The 15,023-nt window shown below is 38.2% G+C and overlaps 1 long non-coding RNA gene across 1 annotated transcript; it reads right to left on the reverse strand.

The window, feature by feature from the left end:
- Window positions 1-9,529: 9,529 nt before the first annotated feature.
- Window positions 9,530-13,167, reverse strand: LOC132618930 (uncharacterized). The gene is made up of 3 exons (XR_009574393.1): window positions 12,617-13,167; window positions 11,550-11,595; window positions 9,530-9,779 (listed from the first exon to the last, which is right to left on the reverse strand). It is a non-coding gene; the product is annotated as an uncharacterized LOC132618930 (long non-coding RNA).
- Between the last annotated feature and the right edge of the window lie 1,856 nt (window positions 13,168-15,023).

Raw genomic sequence — 15,023 nt, forward strand, 5'->3', positions numbered from 1 at the left:
TGGAAGGCTAGGGGAAAAATGGGAATTTCACAAAATATTCAAGAAGGTTCTTGAAGGGGCCATGTTGGCCGTGTGGCATATGTCCATATTTTTATTAAATGGGGCCAATTATAAATATATATGGACCAAAGCTTATATAACAAGACAAGTGGTCATATTTGTTTATTTTAAGAAAGTTCAAGAAAAAGGGAGAAGGGGACATGTGTCCACCTTGTGTTGGTAGAAGCCATATATATAGAGAGAGAGATGAGTAATGAAAAAGCAACAGAATTATTCATCTTTTTACAACACTAGAAACTTGAGAAGAGAAGAAGGGGCTATTCGGCCCATGGCTAGCCAAATTTGGCTCCATGAAAAGTTGATCAAAAAAATTATTTCTTCTAGTATTCCAACTAATTGGAAGGTCCTTATTAACATGAAGGGGTTGTTGGAGTAATTAAATCATTCATTTGTGCAATATACACCCCTAGCCGAGTAAAGAGGCAAGTGGAGAAAGGTATGTGTTCAATCTTCTTCTACATGTGTTATGGATGATAAAATGTTGTAGTATGTAGAAATGGATGAAACTCATGAAATATGTGTGCAAGGGTTGTGGCCGAATAGGGGTGTAATGATAAGATGTGATGACTTGATTTTATTTAGTATTTTGATTGTTGTGTTGTGGGTTTCATGATGAAAATGAAGGTTTGATGAATTGAAATAAAGTTGGAATCATTGTGGGATTGTTGAAGAAGTTAATGTGACATTAGTATGGTTTCTTATATTTGTATGAATGATATTGCTAATGTGTAAGTTGTAAAAATAATTCATGAATTTGGAAGAAAGACATGTGTTTGGAAGAAAGACATGTGTTTGGAAGATTGTAAGTTGGGTTGTTGTGATTGTATCGAATATAAGAAAAATGTCGTTGGATTATGTAAAAGAAGTTACTAACGTTAGAATGTATTTTGGATTGATTGGTGTTAGTATGATTGTTGGTATTGTTGTTGATAATTTGGCCGAGTTGAATTCTCGGATTGTTGATTGATGATTTGGCCGAGTTAGATTCTCGGGGATGGTGTATTTACAGGGGAGATGTTGCCGAAATTTCGGCAGATTATAAGTGAATTTGTTTGATAGACTAAGACAAGTGTGTGATGATGTGTTTAATGATTGTGTAAATCTTCTTGAATTTAGATAGCGAGCTTGGACAAATAAGCGTAGCTAATAGGACGTGGAGCAGGTATGTAAGGCTTATCCTTTCTTTCTTTTGGCATGATCCTTATGAAACGAGCAGATGACATATACGTATGATTGCAAAGAAACTCCTATTCTTAGAGCCACTAGGATGGCTAACGTTCTTGATTTCCATAAGTTATTTCATATGATTTTGATGCGTATCTTTGATGTCCGAAGATCTATTTGATATGTTTCCGAATGGCATTCGAAAGATAATTGATATGACTAAAGTTTTGATTTGCAAATGCTAGCACGTTCGATTATTCCATTGAGTCTTTGATATATTTTGATACGTACATATGGTTCCAAAAGCTCTATTTGATTTGATCCGTAACGATATCCGAAAGGTACTTGATATGATTGTTGCTTTGATTTTCCAAAAATGGCTTCTGAAACGTTCGTAGAAGGTTCTGTACTTCAAACGCTCATAACTTTCTTATACTAAATCGGATTGACCCGAAACTTGTTTCTGAGCCTTCAGGTGTCGGTAAGTATACTTGTTTATCGAGTCTTGATTTATGTGCATATGGTTTCGCACTATTCTGTTCGTGCAAGCCTCAGTATGTCCTACACTGCGCCCCGGGCCAGGTTCTGTTATCGTGCGTCTTCTCTGCATTGTTCACCGCGTCCCTCATTGGAGAGTCGGGCTCTGTTATATGTATGTCTGTATATGATGATATGATGATATGGGGATGGCAGCCAGGATGGCATGTGATGATCTTATTCACCGCGTCTCTCCCTAGAGGGTCGGGATCTGTTATATACATATATGATATATGATGTCGGCATATATGATGACTCCATTCACCGCGTCCCTCACTAGAGGGTCGGGATCTGTTATATGTGCATATGATATATGATGTCAGCATACATGATGACTCCATCCACCGTGTCCCTCACTAGAGGGTCGGGATCTGTTATATGTATATGTATATAATGACATATGATGTCGGCTCGCATGATCTGTGTTTGGAAAGTAAGTATTTTGGTACTCTGGATGATTTACCCATTTTTTGTACTTCTTCTAACATATGACATCGGTATGCAAGATTTGCGTTCGGAAAATAAGAACCTTGGTATTCTAGTTAATGTACTTACTCTTTGTACCGTTGTTCCGATTATGGTTCTGTTTTCTGTATTCCATGCCTTACATACTCAGTACATATTCCGTACTGACCCCCTTTCTTCGGGGGCTGCGTTTCATGCCGCGCAGGTACACCCAGATAAGTGGAAGCCATTATGGAAGATGTTCCAGCGGAGTTGGCAAGCTCCATTTGCTCCTGGAGTGTTGCCGAGTCAGAGTTTATACGTTATGATTTCTGATTGATGTTAGAGACTTTGCAGACAGAGTCGTGGGTATGCGATGTCAGTCTTGTAAGCGGCTCCATCAGCCGATGTGTCATTTTGTGTTATGCTATAAATTCCATATAATTACAGATTTTGTTTGATTTGAGAACAACGAAAAAGAGTATTTCTGAAAGCTTTACTATGTATTTCATTTTATTTGATTTAAGAGTTCAAAGAGACTATGTGTGTAATAAGAGTCAGCGAGTTCGCTCGGCTCCGAGTATGGGGCCGGGTGCCCATCACACCCTAGTAAGACTAGGGTGTGACAAGCACACTATTACCTTTGCTCATATACAATGTCTATCCCATATTCTCAATATCATTTATAACATTATTATATTCATAGTGTATCAAGAATCATTACTCAACCCAAGGTATTACACAAAAAATGACACTATTCCCATATCCAAGACCCATTTTCTATATCCTTTTACAATCCAAGTGTTTCAACTTTCAAATACCTTAAACAACATGGAAATACCATAAATCTTACCTTAGATGGTATAGGAATAAGCTTTGGGTGGAAATACTTCACTTGAGCAAAACCCTAGTTTCACCTCCAATGAGATTTCTTGACTTGGATGATCAATAATGAGTTTCATACACTTGGTTTGCTTAGTTTAATGGAGTAGATCATAGCTTTGTCTTGTGTTCTTGTTGATGAAGAGTGGAGAGGGTTTCTAGAGAGTTCTTGAAGTGTGGATGAAAAATGAAATGAAAATAATGACTTGGTCCCTTTTTAATATCGTGAAAAATCTGATCTGTCGGGTAATTATACGGTCCGTATAAACTTATACGGTCCGTACAAGTGACCGTGAAATCGCCCCTCTTTCCACTCGATTCTGTAACCATTTGACGGCACTTTATACGGGCCGTATAATTTTATACAGTCCGTATAAGTGACCGTAAAATCTCCTCTTCAACACCTTGCCTCTGTGACCATTATACAACACATTATATGGCCGTATAACTTTATACGGTCCGTATAAGTGACCTTATAATATCACCCATGAGGGACTTCACTGTGACAATCCTACGGTCCATTATACGGACCGTATAATCGACCGTATAACTCATCTTTTCACTGATCGTTTTCTTGTCACATCGTTGATCTTCAATCCTTAGGGAACCTTCTTAGCACTTGTTTATCACCTCATTAACAATCTAACGGACGTTATAACTCTTCTCCAAAGCACCATTTATTTATCATTAACTCGTTACTCGTGATTTCTTTCCGATACACATTGTATTCCTTGCCTTCTCTCGGCAAGCTTTCTTCTCTTATCTCAAATGCCTTTGAAATGTTAATTAGGGTCATCAAACGTCATTCCTTTCTTATTAAAATATCTTATACTCATATTCTTCGTTAGTCTATTCACTGTGCATCAACGGAAAATTTTCCGAGGTGTAACATTCTCCCCCCTTAAGAACATTCGTCCTCGAATGTTAAGTCGTCGGGGATTCTATAAAAATTTCGCCAGAGTTTCCCCTGTAATATGGCGCTACCATCTTGTCACAACAGCCCATAATAATAATGCCTCACAGGGCAACAACATAATAGCAATAGAATGTGGCCACACACGACCCAAATGCATAAAAAGGAAAACATACATACCTTATGATCTGGATGTCTCATCTTGGATCTCTTCTAGGGGCTGAAATAAGTGCGGGTACTTGGATTTCATATTTTCTTCCGCTTCCCATGTCATCTCTTCCCGGTTATTGTTTCTCCATAAAACCTTAACTGAGGCCACTTCTTTGTTTCTAAGCCTCCGCACTTGCCTATCTAATATGGCAATGGGTACCTCTTCATACGTCAGCTTTTCCGTCATTTGAACATCATTTACTGGCACAATCCTAGTAGGATCTCCAACACATTTACGAAGCATCGAGACATGGAAAACTGGGTGAACTGACTCCAAATCAGGGGGTAGATCTAATTCAAAGGCCACTTTGCCTACCTTGCACACAATCTCATAAGGCCCAATGTATCGGTGACTAAGCTTTCCCTTTTTGCCAAATCTCATTACGCCCTTCATTGGTGACACTTTTAAGAATACCCAATCTTTCACTTGGAACTCTAAATCCCTTCGACGATTATCCGCATAGGACTTTTGACGACTTTGGGCTGCTAATAACCGATCTTGTATGAGCTTAACTTTCTCTATGGCTTGCTGGACCAAGTCTGGCCCTATCAATTAAGTCTCTCCTACTTCGAACCACCCAATTGGGGATCTACACTTTCGCCCATATAAAGCCTCATACGGTGCCATTTGGATGCTAGAATGATAACTATTATTATAAGCAAATTCAATAAGTGGTAAGTGATCATCCCAACTACCTCCAAAATCTATCATACATGCCCGTAACATATCCTCAAGTGTCTGAATGGTATGTTCAGCTTATCCATCAGTCTGCGGGTGGAATGTTGTGCTAAGGCTCACTTGGGTCCCTAAACCCTCTTGGAAGGACTTCCAAAAATTTGCTGTAAACTGAGTTCCTCTATCTGAGATAATAGATGCTGGGACACCATGGAGTCGCACTATTTCTTTAACATAAAGCTTTGCATAATCTTCCGCCACATATGTCGTTCTGACTGGTAAGACATGAGTTGACTTCGTGAGTCTATCCACAATCACCCATAAGGAATCATACTTACGTCGAGAACGGGGTAAGCCTGTAATGAAGTCCATGTTAATTACTTCCCACTTCCAAGTTGGAATTTCTATAGCTTGCAACAATCCGCCCGGCTTTTGGTGCTTGATTTTCACTTGTTGACAGTTGGGACATTGAGCTACGAATTCCGCTATATCTTTCTTCATCCCATTCCACCAATATATAGACTTAAGATCATTGTACATTTTCGTTGCTCCGGGGTGGACAGAATAACGGGAACAATGAGCTTCTCTTAATATTTGGTGGCGTAATCCTACCACATTAGGAACACATAATCTGTTTCGACATCGGAGAACTCTGTCTCCTGCAATCTCAAATGATGACTCCTTCTTCTGAGGAAGTGTATCCCTGCAATGCATTAGCATGGAATCTTCATATTGTCGCTCTTTCACTTCCGCCACTAGCGACGAGACTGTTGAATTCTGAATGGTAGTTCCCCTGCTACCTGAGTCCACTACTCGAACTCCTAGGCTAGCTAACTGCTGGAGCTCATGATCCATTTCTCTCTTCTCTGGTCGTACATCATACAAACTTCCCATAGATCTACGGCTAAGAGCATCAACCACTAGTTTAACATTCGAGGACGAATGTTCCAAAGGGGGGAAGGATGTTATAACCCGTATTTTTGTACGTCGAATTATTCGTAAGCTAATAGACATAAGCTAAGGACGAGATTATTTTTGGGATATGAAATAAGGACTTTTAACCCTCGATTTTAATTAGTGCACGATTTGTTATAATTTCAATTAGTATAGAAATATTAATGGAGATTAGGGATTAATTAACTATGATTAGATTATTAAGTGGGGATTAGTGATTAATTAAAGATTAATTAAGTTAGCTAAGTAGATAATTAAGTGGGCCCCATCGATTTAATTAAAAAAAATGATGAGTCATTAGGGGGGGCACGTGTCCTATGGAGGGACACAACATATATATATATATATATATATATATATGTTAATGACTAAGTTGGCTAGTCATCATCATTTGCAAGTTCAACTTGATTAAAAGCAAAGAAAGAGGTGCTTGCCATGGTTGCCAAGCTCTCGGCCACCGCAACCCATTTAAAAAAAAAATCTTGCTAAAGTTAAAAGGTAGTTTGCACGTCCAAGGAGGTGATAGCGACATTGGGTATTGAATTGAGGAAGAAGAAATAGTGCAATTGGTACAAGTGAGTGTAGAATTGGCTCTGATTAAATTAAGGTAAGATCTTCTCATTTCATGGTATAATTGGATTAATGGTGTCGTTGATGGTGTGTTAAAAGTGAAGGAATTATGATAATTAAAGATGTAGTTGTTATATGGAATTGTTGAATTGAAAGATTAAAAGTGTGGTTTTATGTTCATGTGTTGTTGTTCTTGTTGTTGTCGTGTTGTTGGTGATGTGGCTTCTAAATCTGGAAGAAAGAAGTGTATAACGTATCGTATACAAAGTGTATGTTGGTCTGTTTGGTGTATAATCTTAGATGTTAGTGATTTGGATTGGAAAAGGATTAAGAAAGGTTATTGGGTTGTTTGAGTTGTTTATGGGCTGGATTTTAAGGATTTGATATGAATATTTCTTTTACTGTTGTTGTTGGTATTGTTGTGATAATAGGAGATTAATTGGAAGTTCAGGTTAGATGAGTTATATAGGGGAAATGCTGCCCGATTTCCGTTGAGTTCTTAACTAACCAAAATCCTAATAAAAAAAAATATATGAACTGAAGAATGATCCCTATGAGTGATTGGTTGTAGATTTATAAGATAGAAAGTATAGTCTACTAACGATAGCATTACTTTCATGTTAAATAGGCTAAAGGGGCGACGAAGCGAACTTGGTTACAGTTAACCTATAATATGTATGTAAAGCTAACTCTTCTATCTTTTTGGCATGATCTTATGAAACAAACAGACGACGAGTATATGACTCCAAAGAAGATCCTATTCTTAGAGCCACTAGGATGGCTAATGTTCTTGATTTCCAGAAGCTATTTCATTGTGTCTTGATACGTGTCTATGATTCCAGAAGTTCTATTTTGATATAACCCATTGTGACATTCGAAGGGTACTTGATATGACTATTGTCTTGATTTTCGGTGATGGTTTATTTTGATTATTCTATTGAGTCTCAGATATGATTTAGTTTGCATATGGTTGCTCACTACTCTGTTCGTGCATGCCTCAATATATCTTTCACTGAGTCCCGGGCCAGAATACGTTTTCGTGCACAGTTTCACTGCATTGTTCACCGAGTCCCTCACTAAAAGGACGGCATACGGTATATATATATATATATATATATATATATATATATATATTGTGGCGCCAAGGATTGTATGTGATGACCTTATTCACCGAGTCCCATAGTGGGCCGGATATGATATATGATATTGATATGCATGTTTCACACTTTATAAGGCAAGTGTATTGGTATTTTGAAAGTCATACTTGTCTCCTGTAATTTCTATTTCAATCATGACCCTCTTTATTGTGTTTTATGCTTCATATACTCAGTACATATCTCGTATTGACCCCCCTTTCTTCGGGGGGCTGCATTTCAAGCCCGCAGGTACAGATAGTCGGTTTGGTGACCCTTCAGCATAGGACTTCTACTCAGCTGTCTTGGAGAGCTCCATTTTTTCGGAGCCTAGACTTTTGGTACAGATCTTATGATGTATATATATATATATATATGTTTATCCAGGGGTACGGCGGGGCCATGTCCCGTCATATTTCGCTATCGGTACTCTTAGAGGTCTGTAGACATATGTGTGGGTTGTGTATAAGTTTTGTTCAGCTGTGTCTACACGATGTGCTATGGATATGTTCGTCTGTAGTGGCAGCCTTGTAGGCTTGTGTATGGTGACAATATGTATTGGCATCCTTGTCGGCTAGCGTATCATGTTGATATATTGTGGCAGCCTTGTCGGCTTGCATATCATATTATGTTTTGATCAGTTGTGACTCCTCAGGAGACTGGTTATTTGGATATGTGTATATATGATGACGTTATGAGCCCTTGGAGTTCTTTTGCAAGTTTCCATATTGATTTTAGCTTCAGTTTGACTATATCTAATAGGTACGTATATGAGTGTCCAGGTCGGGCACTAGTCATGCGCCACGGGGTTGGGCCGTGACAAAAGTGGTATCAGAGCAGTTCGTCCTCGGAGTGTCTACAGACCGTGTCTAGTAGAGTCTTGTTTATCGGTGTGTTGTGCACCACATCTATAAACAGGAAGCTACAGGACATTTAGGGTGTTACCTTTCTTTCATATCTAAGATCGTGCGATAGAGCCCAGCCATAGGAAATAAAATTCCTTATACTAACCCTTGATTTCCGCTGAAGAACGGCATATACAGAAGAAAGACTGATGATATTGGAAGTTATAGAGTACATAGGTAAGTAACGGTGCGAAAGATGCATGTCGGATAAGGTAAGAATATTGAAGTATGATTGAAATGTAAAGTCGAAGAATGAAAGGGAAGGTAGATAGGAAGGTATAACAAGACAGATCGTTAAAGGATCAGGTACGTCTCGAGGTGGGATATGTGAGGTAAGTTTCGACATCTTTATACTTTTACTTGAAATTGGGAGCCCTGTGTGGCTATGATATGATATGATATATATATACGAATATATGTTGGCCCTGTGAGGCATTGTTGGTATTTCCTGCGTGCAGGTTTTGGGATAGTAAGAAATACAGAGAAAACTCTGCCAAAATTTTCCTAGAAATAAAAAGAGGATGAGATATAAGTTTGTAATATGTCTTGAAAGGTCATGTCAATGGTAATAATAGGATTTGACCAAGTTGCAAGTCTGACTTCGAGAAATAAAGTTAACTATTGAATTGATAGTAATAGTAACTATGAGGTCGATATCGATAGGGTAAATTTATCATGTTGGATTAATGCTTTAAGAGATACCCTTCATGTCATCCGTAAGAGGCATCATTCCTATTTGGTAAATTTATTTCGAAGAAGCATATATGAGCAGCAAAGTTTGGAATTCATTTGAATGGACCAGAATACTTTCTAGTCACATTTTACCTTAGAAGCGGCTCATGTTGAAGAGCAAAAACGTCCACAATTAAGTTTCATTTGTATTTGAAGAGTACAAAGCATACGGCAAGTAGTTTATTGTCACACCCCGACCTTACTAGGGTGTGATGGGCACCCGACCCATACTTAGGGCCGAGCGAACCCTCAAACTCTTGCTGCACATACAGTTACGTCAAACTTTTAACTCAAATCAGATAAAGTACATAGTAATTTTTTTTTTCTTTCTTTCAGAAATGCTCTTTCTCGAAGCTTCCAAGCAAACAAATCTATAGTCGTACAAAGTTCAATACATAACACAGACCAACATATCGGCGGATGGAGCCGCTTACAGACTGACACACCATACCCACGACGCTGTCTGCAAAGTCTCTAACACCATACAGAAACCATAGCACATATGCCATACCCTGACTTGGCAGTCCTCCAAGAGCAAATGGAGTTCGCCACCACTGCTGAAATATCTTTTATAGTGTCCTTATCTCGTCTGGGAGTACCTGCGCGGCATGAAACGCAGCCCCCAAAGAACCGGAGGTCAGTACGGAATATGTACTGAGTATGTAAGACATAGAATACAGAAAGCAGAACCATAATTGAAACAAATAGTACCAGGGTGAGCATATTATCCAGATTACCAAATTACTTGCTTCTCAGACATAGTTCATACAGACCAATACCGGCCATACAGACCGACACAGACCATACCGACCAATACAGATCATAAAGACCGTACAAATCATACAAAGCATAACAAAATCATGCAGAGCATACAGAATGCCGACATACTTACTTTCCAGACACATATCGCACATACCGACACCAGATGTCAGAAGGAGTGTGGCACGTACAGAACGCACAGATAAGGTCATACGTCAGACGGAGTACAGAATGTACTGAATACTCAGATGATGTCATATATCGGACGGTATATAGAACGTACAGATGATGTCATATACCGGACGGAATGCAGCACATACAAAATACTCAGAGGATGTCAGAACATACAGAACACTCAGATGATGTCAGAACATACAGAATACTCATAATCGTATGTCACATATGCGTATAACAGAACCCGGCCCTGTGATAAGGGACGCGGTAAACAGAATCATCATATATTAATTTCATGTATCATGTATGCATATATCAGACCCCGACCCTCCAGTGAGGGGTGCGGTAACAGAGCTCGGCCCTCTAGTACGGGACGCGGTGAACAGACAGATCATATGCCATCCTGGCCACCACCCCATATCATTATATCATCATACCATATAACAGAGCACGGCCCGCCTATGAGGGACGCAGTGAACAATGCAGGGGAATGCGCACGATAACAGAACCTGGCCCGGGACGCAGTGAATCATATCGTAGCGGACACACGAGGACATAACAGAACCTGGCCCGGGACGCAGTGAAAGATACATTGAGTCATGCACGAGCAGAGTCGTGAGAAACCACATGCATAGACATCAAGACTCAACAGACCAGTGTACTTACCGATACCTGGAGGCTCGGAACAGATTTCAGGTCAATCCGGCGTAGTATGAGGAAGTTACGAGCGTTTGAAGGACAGAGCGCTTTATAAGCGTTTCAGAAGCCTTTTTCGGAGAATCAGAGTCATAGTCATATCAGGCACCTTCGGATGTCCTTACGAATCAGATCAAATAGAGATTTTGGAACCATACTTACGTATAAGAAAATGATGGACGTCTTGATACAGAAACCTCTTCAAACATTTCCGAGCAATCCGAGATCGTATACGGAAGTTAGGGACATTAAATCTTACAGAAGTTCTCGAACCAGAATAAACATATCAGAATGCTCTTATCAGGATACTGATTTTGAAATTCTCATATCAGGATACTCATATCGGAATACTTATATCAGCATACTTACATCAGAATACTTATATCAAAATACTCATATCGAAACACTTATATCAGAAGACTGATATCAAAATGCTTATATCACGACACTTATATCAAAATACTTATATCAGAATACTTATATCAAAATACGTATATCAGAATAATTGTACCAAAATACTTATATCAAAATACTTATATCAAAATACGTATATCAGAATACTTGTACCAAAATACTTATATCAAGGGATGAACTAGGATCACAAACTCAGGTCAAGAAGTGAATTAGAATCATAATCAGACTCAGAATCACAGAACAGAGTTACCCCAAGGCAGCATATCACATTATACCTTACTTGGCTCTAGGACATGCCAAAGAATGAAAGGGTGAGCCTTACATACCTGTGCCGCGACCAACTAGTTACGCTTGTGCATCCAACTTGTTTGTCTACATGCAAGAGAGTTCATCCATTCATTAGTTCCTTCGTCAAATATTTGCCTCAACCTTTCAATACATTCATTTATATTCTGCCGAAATTTCGGCAGCACCTCCCCCGTAGATATACCAACCCCGAGAATATGGCTCGGCCCAATTCAACAACAACCCAACCAACAACCAAGCTACGACATCAATAATCAATTCAAGAATACATTCTAACATTAAACGCTCTTTTTTTTTACATAATCCGACAACGTTCACAATATTCCTACTAATATCAACGTTTATGCATTCGATTACTAATCCAAGACCATTCAAACAATATTCACGAATGCTTTAAACAATTGACACAATTCTTCAAACAACCCAACAATGCATCATGGAACCCGAAATCTTCCAACTTCCATAGGAACCATCACAACACATTTCTTTCTTCAAACTTCACAAACTACACCAACAAACCACATTTTAACAACATTATTATCATGATTACAAGAAACTACATTTGATTCAAATTGGCTTTCCAAAAACAGCCCGCAACAATTACGACACCATCTTAGATCATTAAGCTCTCATTTACATCACATAATCCACAACACAACAACCCAAACATACTAAATAAAATTAGTTCATTCTTTGACATGCAAAACAGTCCATTTTCGGCCAGCCCTTCAACACACACATTCCATAATTTTCATCCTTTTTTTTTTTTTTTTTTTTTGCACATCACAACAACACATAATCATGCTAAATACACTTAATTCATCATTTCTACATACCACACACACACGCGGCTATACACACTAATCTCAACTCCAACTTGAATCATTAAGTTCTCATTTTCATCATAGGATACTTATCAACAACAATCAAATCACCATATAAAAATTATTCCATTTTTTTTTCCTACACAACATGTACACACACGGCCAAGCTTCCAATCATGCATGTTTTCATGCTTCTCTTCTATTTCCACATACCACAACATACACAAACCATTTATAACATATAAAAGAGGATTAATTCTTACCTTTGCCTCCCAACTTCTTTACTCAACCAAAGTGCGGAAAACAATGAAACGGATGGCCTATCTTCCGAAACAATTACACCACGTTGTAGAGGGCCCTTGAATTAGTAGGAATACCACAAGAAAATAATTTTTGGGGCAAGATTTCATAGAGCCAATTTTCCATGTCTAGGGCCGAACCCTCACCTTTCCATTCTCTTCATCTTTTTTTTTTTTTTTTTTTTTTTTTGAATTGCTTTATTTGGTCAAAGAAGACCAAATGTTTTCCTTGGTACACTTTAGCCCCCAAAGCAATGTGGGCATATACTTATGCCACACAACCAACATGGAAATTTTATAAACTTTTGTGAAATTCCCATTTTGCCCCTCGATTTTTCTCAATATTACCACAAGCCATTTTGTGAATTTTCATTTTTACCCTTAACCTTTCTCAATATTTCCATGCAATAATATTCATAACTAATTTTTATAACCACTTGCACATTCCAACCCTTTTTAAAATAGTCCCGTTCATAACTTTCCACGACGACTTTAGAATTTTCAAACGTACAATATACGGGCTATAACATTTATGAACTAAATAGTTCGTTCATGACCCAAGAACAAATCTGACGGTAAACTATGTGAATCAAGCGTTAGAAGTCCCGTGGTGCTTGTCGGATTCTAGTTCTTCTTCTTGTGATGGTTTTGGAGGATGCTTCATGGTGACGTAATCTTGGAGTTAGAGCTTTCTTGTGTTCTTGAGGTAACATTTCGTCATATCTTTATGTCCTTGAGTTATTAGTTCTTAATCAACTAATTGGAGACGGAATTTGTAGAAGGAAAACTTAAGCTTGTGGGCTGTCTTAGATCATGTGTTTCATGTGTTGTTGCTGAAATGCTAGGATAATTTGAAAAGGGCTGTGACACTAAGGGATGATTTAGGAAAAGGAGGAAAATCTTAACAGAACGTTTTATTGAGGTATCGAGTGAACTGATAAGTAGGAATAAGTTACGACGAGTTTATAGTTAGGAAAAGTAATAGTATGATTGAGACAAGAATACAGAGGAAGAAGAATTGTGACGAATATGAATGTATTAATAAGACAGCTGGTGAGGTATTAAGGATAAGATTGACCAGAAAGGGTAAAAGGTTAAGAAGTGTTACGCTATAGGATTGATTACGAACAGGATATTACGTGAATTAACAAGGCTTGTTATAAAAATGAGTAAAGCCTAGTGAGGAAGTGGCTAAAAGATATGACGTGATCTATGCGACTAAAGTGTAAAGGCAAATGTGAAATCGGCAAGGTATGGAACGAATGAGAAGGACTTATAAGGTCCTATAGGGAAAGTTCAGAATAGAGATTGTGTGATAATGAAAATGAAAGTGAGCATAAGAAAAGAAAGAGTTAATTGAAGGAAGGAAACAAGAGGAAAGCGAGCGGAATAACAGTCTAGTAATAGGTTATGACATGTGTAGTCAAGAAAATGAGTAATATAAGTGACGGAATTGTGAAAGACTAAACTATAGAAAGATGAGCAACGAGGCAGAATGAGTGCCAGAGATGACTGGGATGATAAGAATAAATAAGGATGAACAGAATACGTTTGGAGAATGAGAAAGGGATTATGCTGAAGTAGTGTTTTCCGAAGGATACAGAGATAGCATGAGATTCCTCGTGCACAAAATAAAGGATGGACATAGACTGGAGAAATGGTAAGGGAATACTAAAGGAAGCACCCAAGATAGACGTAATTTATTGAGTATAGGTATAGAACGAAAGGGAAATATATAGCTACGAGCTTAAAGGTATAGTATAACGATGAGGTTATAAGATAAGATTGTCATTTAGATGAACCCGATATGAATTTGAGTAAATTAGAAGTCGGTACCGGGTACACAACAAGGGAAAGAGAGCATAAGGCATAAAGGAGTATTGCGTATATATGACTTCACCTCGGAAATAGTGAAATCTGTAAAGGACAAGGACTGTAGGCCTGAGGAACAACTAATGCAGTGTGAATTTATTAAAGGAAACAGATGATACAGGTTGGGATAAAGATAATTTTACGAGAGAACTTGAGACACTTATCATCAGAAAATAAGTGCTACCTGATTGAGAATTTGGGACGACTTCAAGTGCTAATTAATTGTTGATTGGAGTAGGAAGAATGTGGCCTTGGGTGAGTTGCTACATTGATTGCATTACTCGAGTACATATTATCAGATGAGATTTTGTACTATATATCGAGAGGTTCTCGTCGTTTCCTGATTTTGATTAAGGTTTCGTATGTGGATAATCAAAGTTATAGATGATAAAGAAGGACATGGATATGGTACAGTATACCAAGTGAATTGGAAAAGAGATCAGATGAATTTGAGATTGGAAATAGAGATATAGAGCAGAATATAAATAGATAATGGTAT

This window comes from Lycium barbarum, chromosome 11, assembly GCF_019175385.1.
Source record: "Lycium barbarum isolate Lr01 chromosome 11, ASM1917538v2, whole genome shotgun sequence".
NCBI classification, from domain to species: Eukaryota; Viridiplantae; Streptophyta; class Magnoliopsida; order Solanales; family Solanaceae; genus Lycium; species Lycium barbarum.